Here is a 13,453-nt window from a genome sequence, read left to right on the forward strand (position 1 = left end):
CCTCTCCCGGTTCTTCCGCCTCAGCGAAGAGAACCCCCAAGAGGATGGGTAGTTCTCTCCGGCTTTCAGCTGGGGGGGACGCGTGTTAGACCCGGCCTTGTGGCATGGCCATCCCTGACCCCTAGCCACACACCCTGACCCGTGCACCTTACTCAGCCCCCGAGTACACGGCCTTCCCGCCAGAACCCACACACACCCGACCCGGACTTCCCCGTCCGTGCCCTCCATCTTCCCAGCACCACAGGGCCCGCGTGCCCACTTCATGCACCTACGATGGCCGCCCGGCTCCAGCGCATCCCAGGACTAGAGGCGCCGCCCCGGCTGGAGGACATCGCGCTCCCACGGAGTGAGAGAGGGAGGAGCAGTTTCCATCGCACCTCTGACCTCCCCTTGGGAGATGGGTTTCGATCGGCCCTCCGGCCTCCCTGAGGGCTGGCTCCACACCTGCTGTGTGTCTGGGACTCCTCCCGACCCGGCCCTGAAAGGATCAAAGGACGACATGGCAGGAAACTCCAACAAGCGACCCCCAGGTGCTAAGACCCCTGCCTACACAGACTCCGGACATCAAAGAGGAGTTGACCTATAACAAGGGGTGCTCCGGGACTATCTGGCAGATTCGACTCTGGAACGACGAGAGCCCTGCTGACGTGGTCGCGGCTCCCTTGCAACCTTGGAACACTTGAGCCCTGCTGAGTGACTCGCGGCTCCCCTGAAGATCGTAAGACCTCCGACCTTGTGCTTGAGCCCTGCTGAGTGACTCGCGGCTCCCCTGAAGATCGTAAGACCTCCGACCTTGTGCTTGAGCCCTGCTGAGTGACTCGCGGCTCCCCTGAAGATCGTAAGACCTCCGACCTTGTGCTTGAGCCCTGCTGAGTGACTCGTGGCTCTCCTGAAGACCGTAAGACCTCCGACCTTGTGCTTGAGCCCTGCTGAGTGACTTGCGGCTCCTAAAGACTCCCTCGGTCTGGCTGGACCCCAATGACCACAGCGTATCCCCCAGCTCGAGGATTGTGAGCTGTGCGCCGTGTACGTCCCTGCATTGATCCGGATCTCCAAAGACTGTCCCGCTACCCCCTATCCCTACCGAGACTCTTTGAGCCCGTGCTCTATTTGTAAATATCCACCTTGTTGATCATAAAGATCCTACGAAGCTGATTAGATAAAGATCTGTTCCCAAGAACATACCGTGTGGTGTCTCTTTGTCGTGTGGTGCAGTGTGTACGATCCTAGACACGAGGCTCTTCCCCTGAGGAGTCTCCCGCCAGTGCCCGGCTACGATACCCCGAGGGTAGGTCTCAGGGTGCTCAGGTACCCTCCCTGTCTCCTCTGAGGTCGCCTTCTAACAGGAGGTTCATGGGGAACATCAAAAAGGCAGTTCAAAGGGCAAAGCTAGCGCAGATATCACTTGGCCAAGCTCTGTGCCAGGTACTACGTGACTACAGAAACACACCCCACAACTCCACAGGAAGATGACCAGCAGAGCTAGTACTGGGAAGAACAAGTAGGAAGAGGCTACCACAAGTAGAAGTAACTATGGCACCAGATCACAGCAACATTGCAGCAAAAGACAGAGAGGCGAAAGAAAAAATGAAAAGATATGCAGACGCCAAGCGACACGCCAGCTCGTCAGACCCAAAGGAAGGAGACACGGTGGTAGTACGGCAGAGACAACAAAGGAAGTCTGACAGCATGTTCTCCAAAGACCCGCTAATAGTAACTAAAGTGAAGGGCCCAATGGTCACAGCCGAGTCAGAACGTCAGAGGATAACACGGAACAGCTCACATTTCAAAGAACTAAAAGAGAAGACAAGGGAAGACCAAGATAAGGAAACAGCAGAACAAGAAGAGCAGGAGCACAACAGGAAGGAAAGAGACAATGACGAGGGACCAGCAGAAGAACAACAGACGGAGGCCGGCCCGCGAAGAGCATGCAGACGGCCAAAAAACTAATAGAAGAAATGTAATGATGGGAGGCACACCGACCTGTATCAGGGTAGACTTGCATCTATCTCTATCTACACATCTTTGTGTTTTTCACTTTTCTCGTCACTTCTTTGTGACAAAGGGGGGAGATGTAGTGACCTGGGGGCAGGGCACTAGGACCCTGCAAAGGAATGAGAGGACACCAAAGGAACCAGACACTACATCCGGTCATGGGTGGGGGGGGCATTGCAGAGCGAGGGCAAGAGGTGGGCAGACGTGCGTGGGCACAGCAGAACATCTTGTATGGAAATAAAGCATTGAAGATCCTTACCTGTCTCCTGTGAATCTATACACATCAAGACACGACAGTCATTACCCATTCGGCCGGATTTACAATGCACCCGGGACGCACACTACAAAACTGGGTTTTTCTACAAGACTTGATGACTGTGTTTGTTTGCTGAATTTGGCGGTAGAGAGCTGAGACGTGTGCTTCCCAGGTGCATAATTACATACTATTGCCTTGTTTTAAAGGCGTATCCATTATGTTTTGTGTCTATATAAGCCCAGAAGTTCCTTAGATCATTTCTTTTGAACATCATGCAAATGTTAAATAACATGAGCCACTCTTTCTCCCTATGTTAATGCTTAGACTCCCATACTTGTATAGCTTCCGTAATACCAGCAACTGTCTCCAGGGTGGACTAGCCTCTGTACCAACTTGGATACTATGTGGCGAAATGCGCCTGAAGGTGACTAAACTCCAAAGCGGTGGAAAAAAAGATTCTTTTGCACCAGGTAGTTATGCAGCCCCTCACAAACACGCAGGAAAAGCTCAGGTATTCAACTTGAATGGAAGTATGTACTGCCAATGTGTTTGTCATGGATACAATCCCAGCGGAATGGAAGTTCACACAACTCCGTTGCTGCATTACTTTAGAAGTGCTTAATTAAGATGGCGGGATAGCTCAGTGAGCTGGATGTTTACAGCTGAGAAATGCAGTGTTCTGAAGGTCACGTGTCAAGCTTGGCAGGGCAGGCACGGCATTGAATCATTACGACTAAACTGACTACCGTAAAATAGGTAATAATATCTGTTATTTATAGCGCTTGGAAATGGCAGCAGTGTGGTACGTAGCGCTATTAAAAACATTATTTATATCAAGGGCAGAAAGAGCCTTTGAAGACATCAGCCAGCCTTGCTGTAAGCTAGTAGTGCAATGACATGAACTCAGTCGCGGCCGGCATGGCTCGGGGGGAGGGAGGGGTACACGCAGGGAGGAGGGGCGTTAATTAAATGAATAAAATAAACAAAAAAAGCTTACCAGGCATCTCCTCCGGTCCTGCGTCGCATCACGTCTCCTCTCCATACAAGACGTGCAATGGAACTAACTTCTCCCCGCTCTTTTCTTTTGCGCTCGGCTGTGTCCAGGGCATGGGGCGACTGTGTGAAAAACACGTCACCGCCCGAGCAGGATTCTATCTTCAGACGGCTGCACTACACATACATGAATTGTACAGATATTCCAAAATATATGAGCACTCAGGGAAGCACAAATTAAGCACTCTTTTCGGTAATTCCAAAGTTTGATGAAAATAAAGATTTTAATAGGATCAAAGCAATTCAAGATACTATGTTTGGTGATGCTAAAATAACAACTATTTGCTGAAATCCAATTTCCACATATTATTATTTGTGGCTGTATAGTTTTATCAGGAACATTATGTTTGTACAAAATTAGTGGCCTTTCCAATGGAAAATGTGTTGTGGGTACCAACTATACCAAGCTTTGGTAATATAATTGTGACAGTACAATCCTAACTTCACCTCCAGCTACATAATGCACCCTTACCGCTCTCTTGCCGCATAGGCATAGCTCATTTGCTGCCCTTGTTCTTTGTGCAAAACCTGGACTTTTCACAGTTCCTATGAGTTCAGTTATGTAATATTGATGGTAGCTCCCCCCTATGAAAATTGTTCCAGCTGGGCAAATCACGTAGTAGGTCCTTGCCTAAAAAGGTTGACTGTACTCTGGTTCTCATGTAAAGGGCTATGATTCCCTGGGGCCACGTTTGCGCTGTATAAAACTGCAAAAACAAAAATAAAGGCCTAATAAATCAACACGCAGAAAGTGCTTTTACTTTTAATAGCATCTTAACTCACAAATAACTAAATACTAAACTTAAAATTACAAATGTACGTAACGAAATCAAACCTCTCTAGCCTTTCTTAAACAAGAAATCTGTGTAATTAGATCTCTCAGTTTTGTGTTAAAAAATGCAAACCCATCCTGGCATCTTGCCCAGAGTTCACAGTGTAATACCTATTTCTTTTTTTTATATATATATTTTTTTTATTGAGAAAGATTCATGACAGACAATCCTAAATTATTGACAGATATTATTGGCAAGTTGCATTTATCATTATATACGTTACATGGGATAAGAAACAGAAATTTCAAGAAATCACATCTCTGGCCCCATTTCCAATTCCACCACGGGTGATACACAAATCTCTCCCCTGTAGGTGTTCCATTTGGACCATTTTTTATCCCATTTCTTCGGGCACCCCCTGGTTACAAACACCTCCTTCTCCGCAATCATGCACTTGTCCAGTTCCTTCAGCCATACCGATACAGCAGGTGGTGTCACTCCACCTCAGCCCCTAGCCAACTCTCTTTTCACCAACGTGTACCCCAACGTCACCAGTTGCTGTTCAATCTCCGTCAGGTCCGAATCCACCCATATGTTTAAGAGGCCTAGGCGGGACGTCAGGTCCACTGTCTTCCCCAATGCAAACTGCATATGATTCGTGGCCTTCTCCCAGAGACTGCGCACCAGCGGACATTCCCACAGCGTGTGGTAGAAGGTAGCCTGGTGCTTGCAACCCTTCAAACATAGGTCATCGTGTCTCGCCCCGATTTTAGCAAGAGTTATCCCCGTCATATATGACCGATGCAGAATCCTAAGTTGTATCAGTCTGAATCGAAGCGTGATGGCCGCCTCACCAGGTGACATAAGAGCCAATTGCCAATCGTCCTCTTCAATCAACCCAGGTCTTTCTCCCACTGCTCCTTGAGCTTGCCAAAGTTATCTGGTAAATTGTTACTGAGTTTTTTATATGTCAAGGAGATCGCTTTAGACTGTAGTGGCCCATCAAGCAAGCAATCTTCCAGAGGCGACAAGTCCGGTATGTCCTCGCAGCTCGGGAAGGCCGCCCTTAAGGCATGTGTTATTTGCAGGTACCCAAACACCTCCCCTGGAGCCATCTGGTAGATCTTCCGGAGATCTTCAAATTTGAGTATTGCTCCCTTTTTAATCATGTCTTTCACTGTCGAGATGCCTATCATATCCCAACCGTCAAACCCTGGTTGATAGCATACCATGCCTAGTTTCTGAGTGTACCATAAAGGCATTGCCTTGTTGAGAACATTAGCCCATCCCAGCCTTGAGTTTGCCAGACGCCAAATTTGTATTGTGTGCAGTGTTGGACGCAAGGTATAACAGTATGTCGTCGGCATATAAGGATATTCTGTCTTCGCATTCCAATGTCCATCGGAGGCCCCGTATCATAACATCTCGACAGATCCAAGTCGCCAGGGGCTCCAGCATAAGGGAAAACAGCAGTGGGGATAGTGGACATCCCTGTCTAGTGCCCCTTCTAAGCGTGAAAGCCCGGGAAGTATAGCTGTTAACTCTGACCTGCCCCTGTATGTCAGTTTGGAGTAGTTTCACCCACCGAATAAATCTAGGGCCCAGTCCGACCCTCTTGAGAACTTCAAACAAATATGGCCTGTTACACTCCTTCCTCTCCGTGCCTTACCTGACTCGCGTCATGCCCGGAATAGCTCACCAGACGCTAAGGCGAGAGCGCTGATGGGGTGGTTAGCCGGATGGTGGACACGGAACGAGAACACAACGGGAGTTAGTACTACAACTCCCATGATCCCTGCACTTCCGCCACCAAGTCCGATCACGTGGGAAGAACCCGGAAGAGGTAAACCTTTGAAAACGCTGTTCGGCGTTCCACTCGCTGCTGATTATTCTCCCGATGCAGCCGAGATCCCCGACGTCTGCTGTTCGCCCATGTAGGGTAAGGGTGCACATGCACCACCTGGATCATTGAGAGCCGCTGCTCTCGATATTGTTATTGCAAAGACTTCGTACTCCTGCCTAGACTTTCCTTGTGTGGCGAGAGAAACCATACCCTGCTGTTCTTGCTAAGTGTATACTTTGGCCGCTTGGCTACTCCATATTCATGAGTGTTATTATTTTCGCATTCCCTGTGTACAATTTCCTGGGTGATCTTAGGTGTTTAGTGGTACTTGTATAATACTCGCCCTGAAACATTAACCAACGGTTGACATTGACTTAAATGCCACGGAGTTGAAAGAAGCATTTTAACTCCGGACCATTGTTTATTAATAGGGGGCCATGAGGCGGCAGTCTGCTCATCCCCTGTGAAGCGAAGCAAGTCAACCCATGTGGTGTGTATGATAAAGAGCACCTGATAGAGTGTTTGCTGTCTGCCTGGCCACAGAGTGTGAGGAGGTGTTTTCATGTTGCCTTCCTTTTGTTCCTAGAATCCTCTATATCATTCAGAACAGGGTATTGCTTGAGTGGGATCCAGGATGAGTACACCTGGAGAAAACGTGGTTTAAGTTTATTTACAGGTACGCATCTTTCCTCTAGAGTGAGTTGAATAGGCATATTAAAGAAAAGGCTAATGTGTTGAGTGTATTTTACTTTCAGATCTCCCTCCCAGCTGTTCCCATCCTTTCCTTCCCCCGCTTGACCATCCCACTCTCCTGTGCTTTAATAGCAGTCAGGGTTGGGGCTGTCGAGAGGTGGACCCCTTTTTGCATCGTTCCGCTCCCGAGGAATCTTCGAGTCAACAGAATAATCAGCCCACGAATTGACTTCCTCCTGGGCGGGTCGATGCAAAACATGGCCACATTAGAGGAAGTTGTAGGTGCCTTAACCTTAGTACAGCAAGAACTAGCCACCTCTCGAGCCGAAACAGCAGCCTTAAGGCAGAGGGTTGAAGGAATGCAACGCAACCCCTTTGATGCAGGTATGGGGCGGGTTCCTTTAGGTGGCTTTTCAGCCTCAGCCGCACCATTCAGCGTAGAACTGCCTACGCCTATTCCCCTTGCAGCTCCTGAAAGGTTTTCAGGAGATGCCCATAAGGTGCAAGTATTTATTACACAAATCCTGCTACACTTTTCGTGTAAACCCAAGGCTTTCCCTTCCAACCAATCTAGAGTAGCCTTCACCATTTCCTATTTGAACGGTGATGCCGCGCAGTGAGCTGTTCCCCTGGTGCGGCGCGATGATCCACTTTTGTATGACTGGGATGCATTTCGAGACGAATTTGAACGAGTGTTTGATCGCCGAGCCGCCACCTTTACAGCTGAACGTGAACTGCTAGAATTGATACAAGGGAATAAAGAATTAGTTGTATATGTCAACGCCTTCCAACGATTGGTTGCAGAGACAGAATGGCCCGAGAATAAACAACGCGCGTTGTTTTATCAGGGCCTTAAGGATGACTTGAAGGACGTAGTGGCTACTATAGATCCTCAACCCACCTCTTGCAAGGCACTCATTGAACTAACCCAGAGGTTAGACCACAGATTAGCAGAACGTAGGGTGGATAAAAGGAGAGGAGAGAAACCCTCATTTTAGGTTTGACCGAGCTAGACCAGCTCCTGGAGGATATAACTCCACTTCGGAACCCATGGAAATAGGTTCAGTTCGAGCCTCTCTTACCACAGAAGAAAAGGAGCAGAGACGCAAGAATGGGCTGTGCCTATACTGCGGAAAGAAGGGGCATTATGTGAGGGAGTGTTTGGCTAAACCTCCAGGGAGGGATAGAGAGGTCTTGTCCCGTAGGAGTGGAGAAAATCTGAAGACGGAAAACTTCAAGGCTCAAGAAGACAAGAAGGGAGGTTCTTGGGCATAAAGGCGATCCCTTCCGTACAAAACATTGATGACAGTTCGACGTCCCATTTGCATGTGTCGTTACACCTACATCTGGGAGAACAGAAACGCCCCCTCAAGGCCATGGTAGATTCGGGAGCAACTGGTCTTTTTATAGATAAGGACTTAGCTCACGCATTGAAATTAAAACTAATACCTAAGGCCGAACCCGAAATTGTGATGACGGTAGATGGGCGGCAATTGGTTTCTGGCCCCATCCGGTACTGTACGGAAAACCTTGAGATATCTTGGGAAGAACAACATTGGGAAACGCTTTGTTTCAATGTGATAAAGGCACCCCAGTACGGAATCATATTGGGTCTCCCCTGGCTCCGGAAACACAATCCGATGATTGATTGGGAGAAAGAGACGATCAAATTTAATTCGCCCTATTGCATAGAACACTGTAGTTCTAATCGACAGAGTACGACGAAAGGGTCCTCTCGAACGCATATGATAGCCACTGCTGAGGAGAAAGACATTCGTTTACCTGCACCATACCACGACCTCCGGGACGTGTTTGACGAAGACCAAGCCAATATCTTACCACCGCATCGTAGCTACGACTGCCAAATTGATCTGGTTCCCGGGGCTGTGGTGCCATGTGGAAGAATCTATGCGCTCACCGAACCAGAAAATGAGCATTTACGCCACTATCTAGACACATATTTAGACAACGGTTTCATAAGACCGTCCAAATCACCCGCTGCATCACCCCTCTTTTTTATACCTAAGGCCAATCGAGAACTCAGAGCCTGTGTGGATTTTAGAGCGTTGAATAACATCACCATTAAGAATCGCTACCCTCTGCCCCTCATTCCAATGTTGTTAGACCAAGTACGCCGAGCGGTAATATATACTCGCTTGGATTTGAAAGGCGCTTACCATTTGGTAAGAATGCGTGCTGGTGATGAGTGGAAGACGGCCTTCCGCACAAGATATGGCCTATTTGAGTACTGTGTGATGCCATACGGCCTATGCAACGCCCCAGCTGCATTTCAGTTTTTCTTAACCGACGTCCTGCGTGAGTTCCTTGATGTTACGGTTATCATTTATATTGACGGCATCTTAATATACTCTGAGAAAGAAGAAAACCACGTAGAAGACGTTCGAGCGGTTCTGCTCACACTACGAAAACATCGCTTGTTTTGTAAAATAAGCAAATGTGAATTCCACGTGAGGAGAGTGGAATTCCTGGGAATCATTCTATCGGCTGAAGGACAAGAAATGGCAGCACGTAAAATACAAGCTGTTTTAGATTGGCTACCCCCCAAAAACGTAAAAGAACTGCAGTGTTTTCTGGGGTTTGCCACTTTTTACAGACGTTTTATTCAGCAGTTCTCGCAAGTGGCGGCTCCTCTGACCAGACTACTGAAGAAGAACGTTCCTTATGTGTGGACTGAAGATGCCCAGAAGGCATTCACTGTGTTAAAAACCGCCTTCACCACTGCGCCTATTCTTGCCCACCCTGACAGTGACATACCATATGTAGTGGAGGCAGATGCTTCGGATGTGGCCATTGGAGCCATTTTATCACAAAGAAACAAAACGAATGGGCAATTACATCCGGTGGCCTATATGTCCCGAAAATTAAACACGGCGGAAACCCACTACACCATAGCAGAAAAAGAACTCCTTGCTATCAAAGACGCCTTTACAGAATGGAGACATCATCTGATGGGGGCAAGACATACCGTAACGGTATATACAGACCATCGAAACCTGCAATTTATGAAGTCGGCTCGGTTACTCACTCCTCGTCAACTAAGGTGGATGTTGTTCTTTGCGGAGTTCGACTTTGTGGTTACCTATAGACCCGGGGTGGAGAATAGGAAGGCAGACGCCTTATCTCGTCGTGACAATTCCCTTGCTGAGAACAAACAGGAGCAGCAGGCCATCATTCCCTCCACAAAAATTGTGTGTGTAATACAAACAGAGAACTTCCTAGACCAAGTAAAACAGGCCATTAAAAGTCCATCTTGGAAAACCTGGATGAAGGACAATACAGAATGGCATTTAAAAGACGGTCTTCCCATGCGCCAGCATCAGCTGTTAATACCTGTCTCTGCACTAAGAAAAACAGTCTTCGCTTGGAGCCATGAAGACCCATGCGCTGGACATACAGGCTTGGAGAAAACTATGGAAAAAATTCTGCGCCACTTTTGGTGGCCCAAGGTTAAACAAGACATCACTAAAAGAATCCAAGAATGTGTTGTGTGCTGTCAGGCCAAGGCAGACCATAGAAAACCTCAAGGACTGCTGCAACCGTTACCCTCTCCAGAAGAACCTTGGGAATACGTATCAATGGACTTTATCGTCAGTTTACCAAAGGATAAAGGCTGTACGACCATTTTAGTGGTCGTGGATAACCTAACTAAGTTGGGTCACTTCATAGCGTGCGCTGACCTGCCCTCCTCATCCCAATTGGCAACCTTGCTGCTCACAAATGTCGTGCGTCTTCATGGGATACCCAAAGTCATCATTACAGATAGGGGTCCTCAATTTACCAGCAAATTTTGGAAAACCTGGTGCCTGGTGCTCAACACTTCATATAGCAAACAACACCTCCACAGCCTTCCACCCACAGACAGACGGTCAAACAGAACGTCTGAACCAAACCTTAAAGAAATACTTACGTTGCTACGTGGATCAAACAACGGACGAATGGGTGGACCTTCTGTGGTTAGCAGAAGTGGCCTACAACGACGCTCAGCATAGTTCCAACAAAATGACATCCTTTTTCTGTACCTATGGATTTCATCCACGCTTTCTTCCCATAGTGAAACCTCAGTATAATGAGAAAATACTGAGTGTACAAGAAAGGGTTACAGTGATTCAAGAAACTCTGAAAACCGCCAGAACAAACCTACAAAAAACCAAGGAACAATACAAAAAACAGGCCGACAAGCATCGTAGACCAGGTCCTACCTATAAGAAGGGTGACTATGTATGGCTGTCCACAAGGAATTTCAGGTTTCGCAAATACAGTGTTTTCAATCCTCGATACGTGGGCCCGTATCGCATAGTGAAAAAGATTAATCCAGTGGCGTTCAAACTCGCCTTACCCTCACACATGAGGATCCATCCGGTTTTTCACGTTTCCCTTCTGAAACCATCTGCCAAACCACCTCGACAACCAACGTCTCCTGCAATAATAGATGGACAACCAGAGTACGAGGTGAAGAGAATACTCGACTCCAAGTGGAGACGCAAATCCTTATGGTACCTTTTGGCTTGGAAGAATTATGGACCTGAAGAAAACTCGTGGGAGCCAGCAACTAACGTGCATGCCCCTCGATTGGTAAATCTGTTTCATAAAAAGAACCCTAGTAAACCTGGCCCTCAAAGAGGGGCCCCGAAGAAAGGATGTGCTGTTACACTCCTTCCTCTCCGTGCCTTACCTGACTCGCGTCATGCCCGGAATAGCTCACCAGACGCTAAGGCGAGAGCGCTGATGGGGTGGTTAGCCGGATGGTGGACACGGAACGAGAACACAACAGGAGTTAGTACTACAACTCCCATGATCCCTGCACTTCCGCCACCAAGTCCGATCACGTGGGAAGAACCCGGAAGAGGTAAACCTTTGAAAACGCCGTTCGGCGTTTCACTCGCTGCTGATTATTCTCCCGATGCAGCCGAGATCCCCGACGTCTGCTGTTCGCCCGTGTAGGGTAAGGGTGCACATGCACCACCTGGATCATTGAGAGCCGCTGCTCTCGATATTGTTATTGCAAAGACTTCGTACTCCTGCCTAGACTTTCCTTGTGTGGCGAGAGAAACCATACCCTGCTGTTCTTGCTAAGTGTATACTTTGGCCGCTTGGCTACTCCATATTCATGAGTGTTATTATTTTCGCATTCCCTGTGTACAATTTCCTGGGTGATCTTAGGTGTTTAGTGGTACTTGTATAATACTCGCCCTGAAACATTAACCAACGGTTGACATTGACTTAAATGCCACGGAGTTGAAAGAAGCATTTTAACTCCGGACCATTGTTTATTAACAGGGGGCCATGAGGCGGCAGTCTGCTCATCCCCTGTGAAGCGAAGCAAGTCAACCCATGTGGTGTGTATGATAAAGAGCACCTGATAGAGTGTTTGCTGTCTGCCTGGCCACAGAGTGTGAGGAGGTGTTTTCATGTTGCCTTCCTTTTGTTCCTAGAATCCTCTATATCATTCAGAACAGGGTATTGCTTGAGTGGGATCCAGGATGAGTACACCTGGAGAAAACGTGGCTTAAGTTTATTTGCAGGTACGCATCTTTCCTGTAGAGTGAGTTGAATAGGCATATTAAAGAAAAGGCTAATGTGTTGAGTGTCTTTAACTTTCAGATCTCCCTCCCAGCTGTTCCCATCCTTTCCTTCCCCCGCTTGACCATCCCACTCTCCTGTGCTTTAATAGCAGTCAGGGTTGGGGCTGTCGAGAGGTGGACCCCTTTTTGCATCGTTCCGCTCCCGAGGAATCTTCGAGTCAACATGGCCATTCAATAGAATCGAAAGCCATGGAGGCATCCAAGGACAATATAACTGCATCTTCCCCTAGAAAAGCCCTGCGCGCCATCACATTGTGCAGTTGGCGTATGTTAAGAACCGTATTTCTTCCCGGCATAAAGCCCGACTGATCCGGGTGTACCAAGGAGAAGATCACTGTTCCAAGGCACGAAGCAAGTACTTTCGCCAAGACCTTAGCTTCCGCATTTATCAACGAAATAGGCCTGTAAGAGCTACAGTTGTCCACAGGCTTTCCCGACTTGTGAATAACAACAATACTAGCAATATGCTGGTCTGCCGGCAGACATTCCTTTTCATAGCTTTCCTCATACATTGCCCGCAGATGTGGGACGATCTGAGAGGCCATGACCTTAAGGAACTCTATGGGGGTGCCATTTGGCCCCATCGCCTTCCCCGACTTAATGTGATCAATAGCTTTCTGGGTTTCTTCATTAGTCAGGTCCGCGTCTAGTGCATCTCTATCGAGCTCTGAGAGAGCCGGCACATCACTATCTGCCAGAAGTTGACGTGAGTCCTCTTCCATATATGCAGTGGAGGGGGAATATACTGTTTCAAAGTGACCCGCGAATGCCTCCGCAATATCCTCGGAGAACATTCCCATTGGGCAACGTTAGTCAAGGCACCCATCTTGTACCCTGCTCCCTCCTCTCCAACCATGCCAGAGTCATCCCGGCCCGATCTCCCAGTCATATAACCTATGCTGAGTAGCACTATGGGTGGCCATCATGTGTTCACGCACCTTGAGCCTGTATTCGTCTTGTTTTAGAGTCAGTCTATGATGTGCATCCCCGGAGGGGTCCCTTGCATGCTCTGCCTCAAGCTCTTGGAGTTCCTCCTTTAATTGAACCAAAATTTGACGCCTATTCACAACATACTTCGTATTTAATGACAAGGCATACCCCTTTAGGACCACCTTATATGCCTCCCAAATGGTCTCTGCAGAGTCTACTGATCCCAAATTTTCAGCCAGATAGTTCCCTGTTTGTACACAGAGTTCTTCTTTAATATCTGGTATTTTTAACAGCCAAGGGTTAATAA

Source organism: Triturus cristatus, chromosome 6 (assembly GCF_964204655.1).
Source record: "Triturus cristatus chromosome 6, aTriCri1.1, whole genome shotgun sequence".
In the NCBI taxonomy this organism is placed as follows: domain Eukaryota; kingdom Metazoa; phylum Chordata; class Amphibia; order Caudata; family Salamandridae; genus Triturus; species Triturus cristatus.